This window comes from Lathyrus oleraceus, chromosome 6, assembly GCF_024323335.1.
Source record: "Lathyrus oleraceus cultivar Zhongwan6 chromosome 6, CAAS_Psat_ZW6_1.0, whole genome shotgun sequence".
NCBI lineage: Eukaryota > Viridiplantae > Streptophyta > Magnoliopsida > Fabales > Fabaceae > Lathyrus > Lathyrus oleraceus.
The window spans coordinates 394605214-394618642 of NC_066584.1; the positions used below are offsets into that span (position 1 = coordinate 394605214).

At 41.1% G+C, this 13429-nt stretch overlaps 1 pseudogene; it reads left to right on the forward strand.

Moving 5' to 3' along the window:
- Positions 1 to 10482: 10482 nt before the first annotated feature.
- Positions 10483 to 12006, forward strand: LOC127095823 (beta-galactosidase 3-like; annotated as a pseudogene).
- Positions 12007 to 13429: the final 1423 nt, after the last annotated feature.

The window sequence follows — 13429 nt, forward strand, 5'->3', positions numbered from 1 at the left end:
AATGTCAAAACTCGCTGTGGCGAGGGAAGTAGTGAACACTTCCAGTGGAAAAATCATCAACATTCGCTAGGCGAACATCCAGCGAGCTCCCAGCGAGCAATTCCAGTAGCAAAACCATCTAAACTCGCTGGAGCAAAGGAGGAAGCGTGGGCTTCGCCTAGCGAAGGATTCTTCGCCTAGAGAACGTATGCATTTTGGGCTTGGATGATTTCTCTGGGCGCAGGCACTTCTGGTGGCCTATTTTGGGGCTCGCTAGGCGAACCATTATGCTCGCCTAGCGAGCATGACAGCTCAGTAACCAGTACTATAAGTAGCAGGGGCTACTTTTTGGAAAGGACACAATTTTTAGACTTAGATATTTTTCAGCATTTTCTTGGGATCATATTTTTGTACCTTAGAAACCCATTTTCTCATTTTTCTTCATCTCTTAACAATATTCTACAAAAAGAAGGTGGATTCCCATCCAATCTCGATTCTTCGACTCGGATGTTGACCAACCTTCGACCGAAACTTGTTGTGCAAGCTACCATGAAAATGAGTAGCTAAGTTCTTCATTTTGTCAAGGTTAGATGTAGATGATCATAAGCTTTGTGTGTATATGGGATGATCTTCATTTGTAAACTCTTTGATGATGAATATATGGTGAAAACCTTGTTTTATTGATAACTCTTTGTGTTGGATTATGATCGAGAGATGTTTTCCAACTCTTGACCTAGGTTTTCATCCATTCTTGTTTGTTAGCTAGAGATAGTAATGAATGATTTTGTTCACTAAAAAAGTTAAACATAAAAGTTGTCATTTTGATAGATTGTGTGAGAGATCAACAATGGATAAAAATGGGAAAACCCACAATGTGTGTTAGAGATAAACACATTGGGAGGACTTTGTGAATGTGTTTAACACCTAAAGGAGTTTATGAGTTTTATTGATCGAACATATGCATGCAAAGTGATCGTCGAACCCTAACTTTGACAATCTTTCTCAAATCGTAAAACCAAAACTTTTACCGCAATTTCTTACTTTTTATGCAAGCTACCGTGACTAAAAACTAAAACCCCCTTGTTACTACGAGTTAAGAACTTAACAACTGTCGAACGGCGGCGATATCTCACAATCCCTGTGGAGACGATAACAAAAACCTGATACTCTAATTCTATGCTCAACAAATGGCGCCGTTGCCGGGGATTGTGAATTGATATTGCGAGCATCGCAATAGTTGCTAAATTTTTAACTTCTGAATTTTTGACTTGTGCTTGTTAATTTGTTTGGTTTAGTGTGCAGCTTTCGTTTTATGCGAGGGCAGGTTCCTAAGGACCAACTTCTTTTTGATCCTGAGATCGAAAGAACCGCAAGGAGACTGAATAGCAGAACGAGACGAAGGAGGCAACAAGCTAGACAACGACAAGAACAAGGAGAAGGTTCTTCTACAACACATCCACCACCTTTCACACCTATCATGGATCAACCACCACAACCACCGTCCATTTCCACACCATGTGTCAACAGTCCGAGGAATACAGCTCAATTTGCCAACCACACGGGAAGGCAAGCCGAGATGAAAACGAGAACTCTTAACTTACTATACGGAAGTCCATTCACCGGAATGGACCATGAAGACCCCTTTGCTTTTCTCACCAAATTTTACGAGATAGCATTGGCGGCCGGAGTTGATCAAGCTCAAGAGCTACCGTTGTTCAAAAGACTTTTTCCTCATGCTTTGCTCGGCAAAGCCAAAGATTGGTACTTGGATCAAACACCTGCAGTCATGACGGATTGGAACATGTTGGAAGAGAAGTTCATTGAAAGATTTTTCTCCCACAACCGGTTCATGGAATCCAAAACGGCTATCTCCTTGTTTTCGCAAGGAACCAACGAATCATTGAATGAGGCATGGGAAAGATTTAAATCCATGCTTCGGAAGTGCAAAGGACATGGTTTTGACGAATTGACGCAAATCCACATTTTCAAGAATGGCCTTCAACCTAATTGCAAGACTTTGTTGGATGCTACCTCGGGTGGTTCTTTGTTGTCTAAAAGCGCCGAAGAAGCTATTGATATCATTAACCGAATGGCTCTAAATGACCTCCAAAGTCAAAGTAGAGGCAACACTTTGAAGAAACCGGGAGTGCTTGAACTTGGAACGAATGATGCTATTCTTGCCCAAAATAAACTCATTTCTCAACAAGTTGAACTCTTAACTCAACAAATAAAAGAGTTGAGAGAGCCTTCAAAAGCTAAACAAATACCTTGTTGTGAGCTTTGCAAGGGTGATCATGACACCGGGTTTTGTCCACCTCTCGGGTTCGAAGAAGTGAATTACATGGCAAACCAACAAGACTACCAACCGAGGCAACAACAACAACAACTGTATCAACAACATCCTCAAAATCAACAACAACACTTTCAAGGGAATCAAGGGTTCCAACCAAGGGCTAACTATTACCATAACCAAGGTTATGGGGGTGGTACTTCTAGCCGTCAAAACCCTCCCCAAAATCCTTACCAACCTCAAGAACCGTCGGTCGTGACTTCAAAGTTAGAAGAGACATTGACACAATTTATGCAAATGTCAATGGCTAATCAAAAGAGTAACGATGTGGCAATCAAAAATCTCGAAACTCAAGTCGGACAACTTGCTAAACAACTAGCGGAACAACAACCCGGACCATCTTTTTCGGCGAACACGCAAACGAATCCAAAAGAGCATTGTAAAGCGATAACGACGAGAAGTGGAAGGGAGTTGATTAGTGAGAGTAAAAAAAGAGATGATAGTGAAAAAAAAGAGGATGAGAAAAGAAATGAGGAGAAAAAAATAGAGGAGAGCATTGATGGTGAAGTTGGGGAGTGGAGTGAGGAAGAAGTTGAAAAGAATGAAAAAAATGGTGAAGTAGAAAATAAAGAAAGTGTGGAAATTGAGAAAAATAAGAGTGATGAAGTGATGGTGGAGGGAGTAAAAAAGAAAAGAGAGAGGAATTCTAGAGTTGCTAAAGGAAAGGAGGTAGTGAGCGTTACTCCAATCCAAAACCTTCCGTATCCACATGCTCCATCTAAGAGGGAGAATGAACGGCATTACGCCCGGTTCATGGATATATTCAAACAACTTCAAGTGAACATTCCGTTTGCCGAAGCATTGGAGCAAATGTCTAAGTATGCGAAATTCATGAAAGACATACTTACTAAAAAGCGGAGGTACACGGAACCGGAGACAATTGTCCTAGATGCTAGTTGTAGTGCAATCATTCAACGGACGCTTCCGAAAAAAGAGGTTGACCCGGGACGAGTTACTTTGCCAGTTAAAATTGGTGATGTCTATGTCGGAAAAGGGCTAATTAATTTGGGGTCAAGCATTAATCTAATACCATTATCTATTATGAAGAGGCTTGGCAACATTGAAATGAAGGCCATCCGGATGACTTTGCAATTGGCCGATAAGTCGACTACCCATCCTCATGGGTTAGCTCAAGATGTTTTGGTCAAAGTTGACAAATTCTTCTTCCCGGTTGATTTCATTGTGATTGATATGAAAGAGGATGATGATGCTCCGCTCATTCTTGGCCGACCGTTCATGAAAACCGCACGCATGATGATTGACGTTGACGACGGTTTGATGAAAGTAAGGGTCCAAAATGAAGAAGTTACTTTTGATCTGTTCGAAGCCATGAAGCATTCAAAGGATAGAAGTGATAGCTTTCGCATTGATGTGATCGAAGAGGCAACTTTTGAAGTTTCTAAACATATTCATGAGATATCTCCTATGGAGTTAGCTCTTGATGACTCCTTTGAAGTTTTCACAATTGAAGAAGAGCAAGCTCTTGATGAATGCCTAAGGGAACTTGATAGTTTAAACGAGATACATCCATGGGAAGTTGAGGAGGAAGACTTGAAGAAGGAGGTTAATGAATAAAAATCGTCGATTGAATTGAAAATGTTACCTTCTACTTTGAAGTATGCATTTCTAGACGAGATCGGAGCAAAACCGGTTATCATAAGCAACCTTTTGTCAAAGGATGAAGAAGCACATTTGATCAATGTTTTGAAAAAGAATCAAGAAGCCATGGGTTGGACTCTTTCCGATCTCAAAGGAATTAGTCATTCCTATTGCATGCACAAGATCTTAATGGAAGAGGACTTTAAGCCGGTAGCTCAACCGCAACGCCGCTTAAATCCTACTATGAAGGAAGTTGTTAGAAAAGAGGTTGTTAAGTTGTTGGATGCGGGAATGATTTACCCGATTTCGGATAGCCCATGGGTTAGTCCTGTACATGTGGTTCCTAAGAAAGGTGGCATTACCGTGATTCGAAATGAAAAGGATGAGTTGATCCCGACAAAAGTGGCAACGGGGTGACGTATGTGCATTGATTATAGGCGGTTGAATACCGCAACTCGAAAAGATCACTTTCCACTCCCGTTCATGGATCAAATGCTAGAAAGACTTTCTGGGCAACAATACTATTGTTTCTTAGATGGATATTCCGGGTATAACCAAATTGCAGTTGACCCGGCCGATCATGAAAAGACGGCTTTCACATGCCCTTTTGGAATTTTCGCATACCGAAAAATGCCCTTTGGATTGTGCAATGCACCGGCGACTTTCCAAAGATGTGTGCAAGCTATTTTTGCCGACCTTATCGAGAAGACAATGGAAGTCTTTATGGACGACTTCTCAGTATTTGGTGGTTCCTTTAGTCTATGCTTGGCAAACTTGGAAACGGTTCTTGAAAGATGTGTGAAGACAAATCTTGTTCTTAATTGGGAGAAGTGCCACTTCATGGTGACCGAGGGGATTGTGCTTGGCCATAAAGTCTCTTCAAGAGGGCTTGAAGTTGATCGTGCTAAAGTTGAAGTGATTGAAAAGTTACCTCCTCCGGTGAATGTGAAGGGAATCCGAAGCTTTCTGGGGCACGCCGGTTTCTATCGGCGCTTTATCAAAGATTTCTCAAAGGTAGCTAAGCCTTTGAGTAACTTGCTAGCTAAGGATCAGGTATTTCTTTTAACTGATGAGTGTTTACAAGATTTTGAAATTTTAAAGGAAAAATTGGTTACCGCTCCAATTATAGTCGCTCCAAATTGGAATTTAAATTTTGAGCTCATGTGTGATGCGAGCGACTATGCAATCGGAGCGGTATTAGGCCAAAGAAAAGAGAAAAAATTTCATGCGATACATTATGCAAGTAAAGTTCTTAATGAGGCTCAAGTTAACTATGCCACCACTGAAAAAGAATTACTTGCGATAGTGTATGCGCTTGAAAAGTTTAGGTCCTATCTTATTGGGTCCAAGGTCGTAGTGTATACCGACCACTCGGCGATTAAATATTTGCTCACCAAACCGGACTCGAAGCAAAGGCTCATCCGTTGGATCCTCTTGTTGCAAGAATTTGATGTTGAAATCAAAGACAAGAAAGGATCGGAAAATTTGGTGGCGGATCATTTATCTCGCTTAGTTAATGTGGAGGTTACCGCTTCCGAGAAGGAAATCCTGGAAGAGTTTCCTGATGAAAAACTTTTCAAAATTCAAGTTAGGTCGTGGTTTGCGGACTTTGCGAACCACAAGGCTAGTGGTTTGGTGCCTCGCGACCTAACTTTGAACCAAAAAAGAAAGTTTCTCTCGGATGCCAAGTACTAAGTATGGGATGACCCATACTTGTTTAAGTTGGGTGGTGATAACCTTTTGAGGAGGTGTGTTACTGGCGAAGAAGCGCAAAGCATTCTTTGTCATTGTCACAACTCGCCTTACGGGGGACACTATAATGGGGTAAGAACGGCCACTAAAGTCCTTCAGTCAGGATTTTATTGGCCTACTATTTTCAAAGACGCACATGCCCATGCGCAAAGTTGTGATAGTTGCCAAAGAAATGGTGGGATTGGTAAGAGAGACGAGATGCCTCTCCAAAACATCCAAGAGGTTGAAGTATTCGATTGTTGGGGTATCGACTTTGTTGGACCATTCCCACCCTCTTATGGTAATGAATATATGCTTGTGGCGGTTGACTACGTTTCTAAGTGGGTTGAGGCGATTGCCTCACCTCGGGCGGATGCTAAAACGGTAATAAATTTTTTGAAGAAAAACATCTTTTCCCGTTTTGGAACCCCCCGTGTGTTGATTAGTGACGGAGGGTCGCACTTTTGTAATGCACCGTTAGAAAACGTTTTAAAACATTACGGTGTATCACATAGAGTGGCGACTTTGTATCACCCACAAGCAAATGGTCAAGCCGAAGTCTCTAATCGTGAGATTAAGAGAATTCTTGAAAAAACCGTGTCAAATTCGAAAAAACGAGTGGTCACAAAAATTGGATGAAGCGTTATGGGCATACCGTACCGCTTTTAAAGCTCCAATTGGGCTAACTCCTTTTCAATTGGTGTTTGGTAAAACTTGCCATTTACCGGTTGAATTGGAGCACAAAGCTTTGTGGGCTCTGAAATGATTAAACTTTGATAAGGATTTGGCCGGTGAAAATAGAAAAGTGCAATTGCTTGAGTTGGAAGAGATGCGCAATGCCGCATATCACTCAAGTTAGTTGTACAAAGAAAAGGTAAAAAAGTATCATGACAAAAAGCTTAGGAAGAAGGAATTTGTGCCCGGACAGTTGGTCCTATTGTTCAATTCCAGGTTGAAGCTATTCCCCGGAATATTGAAATCTAAATGGTCCGAGCCATTTCGTGTCAAACAAGTTAAAGAATATGGAGCTATTGTCATTGAGGACTTGAACAAGAAAGAGAGTTGGACGGTTAATGGCCAGCGTTTGAAGGTGTATCTTGGCGGTCTTGTGGATCGTGAGAGCTGTGCTATCTCCTTGGATGCTCCTGTGTGAGCATCTCGAATCGTCGAGCTTATCCGACGTTAAACAAGCGCTTGTTGGGAGGCACCCCAACATTGTAAGTATTTACAGCTTTCTGTTGTGTGGTATTGGTGTTCAATTTGAAGAACCTTGCTGAAATGTGCTTTGCATGCTGTTTTGAAAGAAACAAAATACTGTCATGCTCGCTAGCTGCTCGCTAGGCGAAGGAAGTAGCGAGCTGATTCTCTAGCTGCTCGCTAGGCGAAGGCAGTAGCGAGCGTAGCATGATAGAACTTTAATTCTGTTTCACAGGGCCACTCATTTGGGCCCAAAACTTGTTATTTTGTTTTAAGTCTGAATATAAGGATCAAACTTACTCTCACTTGCACAAAATCACCTCTGTCAATTCCATCTCACACAAACCCTAACTTGCATTGCAAACCCTAACCGTGCATTTCAAATTCAGTCAAACTCTCCAACCAGGTTTGTTCTATCTCCATTACTTTATGCTTTCAAGTTGTAAATTCTGAAGTATGAGACATTTAGGATGAATTTGGGAGAGTGGGTATCATTAGGTTTTGCATGTAGGATTAGGTTTGCATGAATGTTTAGAACGATGCCTTGCATGTTTAATCACTTTATTTTTGAAATGGGTATCATTAGACTTAGGGTTTTCTGAAATTTGAGTGTTAACAATGGAGAACTTAGAATCCCGTAACATTCGCTAGCATCTCGCTAGGCGAATCTGTGGCGAGCATAGGCTGCCACTTCGCTAAGCGAACCTCTAGCGAAGCTTCGCTAGGTCCTCGCTAGGCGAAGCAGTAGCGACCATGACAGTAGTTGGTTTTTCTGTTTTGCTCTCTAATCTGTTTTGTGGTTGTGCTGTTTCTTTTCTATGACTTTACAGATGGCATCCAGGTCGAGCGCTTCGAAGAAGAGAAAGGTCGGGAGCACTTCCCGTACTGTGCCAATACAGTTCGACACCGACAAATTCGTCGGGGCAAAGCAAGCCGCTCGCTATATGGCATTGGAAAAAAGAAAAATCTTGCCAGAGAAGAGGTTTATGATTAACCCCGAAGGCTATTATCGGACATTTGTTGGGTTAATTCATAGCAAGAAATGGGACGGTTGATCTCTCCACTCGAGAGCTATGACATCGAGATAGTGCGTGAGTTCTACGCGAATGCACTGCCTAATGACGATGAGCCTTTCACTTGGACGACAAGAGTGTCAGGCCGTCAGGTTGCTTTCGATCGGGATGCAATCAACCGTGTGCTGGGTGAACCGCTCCATCTGGGAGCTAATGAGAGGGACACATACCACTGTGATTTGAGGCTCCATAGAGACACCGACTCTATTTCTGCAGCCCTGTTATTTGAGGGAAAATCAGTTGAGTTGAACCCATCTGGGGTTCCTATGAGGTACCATAGGGAGGACATGATTCCCTTGGCTCAGCTGATCCTAATGCTGGTTCTGACCAATATTAAACCCAAGTCACACACCTCAACCGTGCCGATCCCAGTGGCACACTTGGTCCATTGCATTCTCACTAATATTCAGATCGATGTGGCGAGAATTATTGCTTTAGAGATGAAGTTCGTGGTTGAGAGCGGGCTGAAGTCGGGGGCACGAGGTAACTGCCCCCTTTCTTTCCCTTGTCTCATCATGGCTTTGTGCCAACAGTCGAGGGTGAAGCTACCCTCCCGCAGCCAAGTGAGGATTCCGTCGGCTATCGATGATAGATATGTGGCCAAGTATTGCAAGCCAAAGAACTTCAGGAGTAGTGCAGCTGCTGATGATACCGGGGCTTCTGATGGTCCTGGTACTTTTGCTCAGGGATTTGATCCTTTCCAGCAGGCTGTCTGCAAGTATAATTGGGATTGGATGGCGGCGACTCAGCGCGCCATGATTGATATTCACGATTTATGCAGTTGTTACAGTTGCAGGTACGTGACCCTTCCGGAGAGCATCCGATGATGACGTGTGAGCAGTTCCTACAGCACGCTAGCTGGCCTGTGGACAGGCCTGTTTTCAGAGAGGGGGCGGGTGCTGGTGCTTCTGGTGCTGATACTTCTGGTGGTGCTGATGATGATGATGATGATGGTGATGATGAGGATGGTTCCGGTTCTAAGGCCGGTAGTGATGAGAGTTCTGAGTCCTATGAGGACTAAGTTTTTATTTATGTTATGTTTTATTTTCTTGTATTTTTAGATATTGGTTATGTACTTTTGGGGTGTTTTGTCCCCCCACGCACATTTTCAACATTTTTAAGTAATGGTTAGTATTTATGTTTTAAATTATTGTGTTTAGTTTAAATTTCTTTTGTTTTAATAAATTTTTGGTTGTTGAGGGTCAAACCTTCTAGATTGGTTGTTCCTCAAAGAAGTATCCAATGAAGGTGCATCCGAGCTTGGATGACGATGATAAAAATAAACAAGCGAATAATGCTAAGTGTCATACCCCGATTTTGGTCCTGAATTTTTTTCATTTTTTTCATTTTTATTTGGCACTTGGCCTAAAGTTCATTTGCATACATTCATTCCCAAATACATATTTTGTGATAGACATTGGTTATTATTTAGCTTTTTGATCATGGTGCTTTGTGATTACAAAATGGATCTTAGTTATTTGATTTTAATTTTCAATTTTAATTTAATTTCAAAGTAAATCTAATTCCAAATTTCAAGTTAATCTTAATTGTGTTTTACTAATGATTCAAACTCTAATTGATTTTAATTTCCAAATAAATGTTAGAGTTGATATCAAAGTAATTTTAACAAATTCTAGATTAATTTGATTTTAATTGGTTTTATTTGGTTTTTTTTTATTTTAAATTGACATTTTGATTAGTCTCTGATTATTTCCAAAATCCGTATCCATTTTTATAACCAAACGTGATCCATTTTCCATCCATAGTTCATCTCAAATCAAAATAGCACATACACACAATAATATTTAGCTTTCAAGCATTTCCAAACTCATTTTCATACACATATTTTTATGTCCAATTACATTCGATTACCATTGCATATCCATTTCCATTTCCAAATTCATTACACAACCATCACAACATTTCCATAAGTTACAAAGTCATGTTCCAATTTACATTTCAAAGTATTTTCTTACAAGTTCATAATATTACATGAATCCTACAAGTACAATCCTGAACAATCACAATTACAGAGATCTAATAGAAAAACATACACATAGCTCAATGAGGCTTTCTCATACTGTCGTGCTTGCTCTTGCAGCCGCTCAATTGAGGGGGCTCCGTATGCTTTCTCTTGTTTTTGGATCTGAATTAACTAATGCATATGTTGCTGCAATTGCCTCAAGCTACCCAAATCTAGAATTGCTTGACCTCAGTAGACCTGGCATAAGTGACAGTGGCATTGGAATGATTTGTAACATCCAACTGCTGATGGAGATGACTGCGAATCACAGAAAACATCCACCACAAATCTACAACATATAAATCAAAAGCTAATCATCAAACATAGCCATTTAAGGAGACTCAGTTTGTGGAGTTGCACTGGCTTGGATGCTCTATACTTAAACTGCCCAGAGCTCATTGATCTGAATTTGAATTCTTGTAGAAATCTGATTTCAGAGAGGCTGTTGCTTCAGTGCCCCACTTTAGAAAATGTTCATGCATCAGGTTGTCAGGATATGTTAGTTGGAGCAATTCAAAGTCAGGTCCATAATGTTATTCCCTGCATCTCAAAGCCATGCCAATTCTACATTTCCTCTAGCCGCCGCAGCCCGAGATTCAAACTGCAATATTTCTGCTACAACATCGCTACCTGAAACAGAATTGGAAACAGACAATGAGTATAAACCTAAGAAAAGCTTCTTGAATCTTAAAAAGGCAACAAATACCAATAATAATGAACGTCAACTGCAAGCTCACTTTTCAGGTTCTCAATCTACTGGAAACTCCTTTACGTCAGATGTAAATAGTTCTTCCATGAAAGAGATCGAAGGCATGCCATCCAACCAGCTTCCCGAAATTGTTGAGTTTCAAAATGCAGATAATAGAAAGCCTGTCATGCGTGATGATGCCCATGTTCATGAAGAAGGAGTTTTTGACTCTCGGCAAACAAATTCTGAACCGTTGACTTCAGAAAAGATGTTGTGTTCTTATCTTGAGCCTACCAAACCAGTAGAAACTTAGGAAGAATTACAAACCAGTAAGAACTTAAGAAATTACAAACCAGTAGAAACTTACCTCATATTGGAAAGTTTGATTATTATTCGGTTCTTGGAATGAAACCAACTGCAACCAACTCAACAGCAGGCTCGATCAAGGCGCTCAGCTTATGCTCCAGGAGATGGTTCTAAAGTTTGGGTAGATCCCAAAATCATTTCTAGTAGTACTAGAAAGGAAACAACTGCCAAGAAGGGAAAGGAAACTTTGATGCAGTACATTTGATTTACTTTTGGACAGGTTCCTGTAAAATACCTGCATGATACACACAAAGAAAATATCACAGTGTATTTCGTAAAAAAAAGAAAAGCCACAAATCCTCATAGAAGTGCCATAAAACCTTCAAGCGCAATGGCTTCGAATAATTTAACACAACAAAAATTGAAGGATCAGGGAAGCTGAACTTGTCATGGCAGAAATGGACTTACCAGGGTGGGCTGAAAGGAGAGGCCTTGAATCTTGCATCACCAGACGGTATCCCTTCTGTCGAGTGGATGGAGTTAGCGTTAGTTGTACAAAAAAAATCAGCCACTGACTTGGCACAAGACCTTTTTCGATGCTCCAGAAGGGGAAGAGCCATTGGCATTAGACATGGACGGCATGGGTAAAGGTCAAATATGGATTAATGGGATAAGCATCAGAAGATACTGGACTGCTACAGCTACTGGTAGTTGCAATGACTGCAATTACGCCGGGTCATATAGACCTCCAAAGTGCCAGATTGGTTGCGGTAAACCAACTCAGCGATGGTACCATGTACCACGATCATGGTTGAAGCCAAATCATAATCTGTTAGTTGTTTTTGAGGAACTTGGGAGAGACCCTTCAAAAATTTCATTAGTAAAGAGATCAGTGAGCAGTGTGTGTGCTGATGTATCAGAGTACCACCCAAATCTCAAGAATTGGCACATTGATAGTTATGGGAAATCAGAAAATTTCCATCCTCCAAAAGTTCACTGCGGTAAAACACATAATAGCCAGCAAAGTGTTAAAATCCAGAAAATTCCCAAATTGGAATAGAGACAAATTCAAAGAGAAAGTTTGAGCTCAGATTACCTGTTCCAAATTCAGACATCAAAGGGACCAATCCGATACTGAGCACAAAAAGTGTTTTGGCAGAAACCTCTTTTGATCTCCATAGACCAAATTCGAAACCCTAATCTGAAAAGGATAAATAGGAAGGAGCGAATCAGTGAAGAAAAAAAGAGAAAAACGGCGAAGAGGTTTCAAAGACAAAAACCCTAAATCCCAGAAATCAAAGTAAAAGGCCAGTATTGGAAGAGAGGAGATAGATTCAAGCTCACATGATTCATTGTCGTCGCCAAAGGTGAGATTCCCGCTTGACTTCTCTCTTTAAAACCATGGGTTTGCACTCTCTCTGGTTAACGAGGTTGAGCGATGGGTAAGCGAAGGGTAAGCGATAAGAGCGATTGAGAAAGATGCTGAGGTGTGAGCGAATCGTGAGACTGAGAGAGAAGGGCGAGAGGTGATGGGCGATTTTGAGAGCAGAGAGAGATGCTGAGGTGGAAGGCGATTGTTTGAGAGTGTGAGAGAAAAGTGAGATTGGGAGAGAACGGTTCTGTTCGATGTGTGGTATGCGTTCACTCCTCATCTGTTTTGGGTAAAACAATGTTTTCGTCGATTAATACAATATAGCTTTCGCTAAAATCGACCAACAAACAAACATTTTTCTACCCAGAACTACGTAAGCCTTGATTTCTCTTTTGAGATACGTAGGAGCAGGATTCGTAAATCTTGTCAGGCCCACTAATAAAAAACTTAGGTTTAGTCCTTTGTCAAAAATCCAAAAACATTCTCTTCTCATCCTTTCTTTCTTTCCCACCTAATAAATCGAAAAGCCTAACATTTCAACTAACACTAACGCACACAACTGACGTAATGGTTCCCGTTGAGTACAACGGACGTGAGGGGTGCTAATACCTTCCCCTTGCGTAATCGACTCCCGAACCCTGATTTGGTTGCGACGACCAATAATCATTGTCGTTTTGTTTTGGGTTTTATCGATATTTCCCCTTTCCTTTTTAGGAATAAATAAAGTTCGGTGGCGACTCTGTTCAGTCCATCATTGCGAGCGTGCGATCGCGCTTCGCTTTGAAGTCGTATCCCCATTTTTTTTCGAGGTGCGACAAATGGCGACTCTGCTGGGGAATTTAATCCTAAGCGAGTCAAGCCTAGTTAGGACGTTTGTGTGCCTTTGTTTGTTTAATTTTATGGCTTTTCCCTTATTTATTGCTTTTAATATCTTTATTGTTATATTGATATTTGTTGTATATTGGTTCTATTGTGATTGTTGGCACTTGGATCTTGATTGCAAACCATGTGGGAAAGACTCTACACCCGAGTCTAGAGTAAAAAAAAACATAAGATAGGACGATGGTTGAGTAGTACAGACTCCCGAGGTGTATACTTCGTAAGAGTCGGT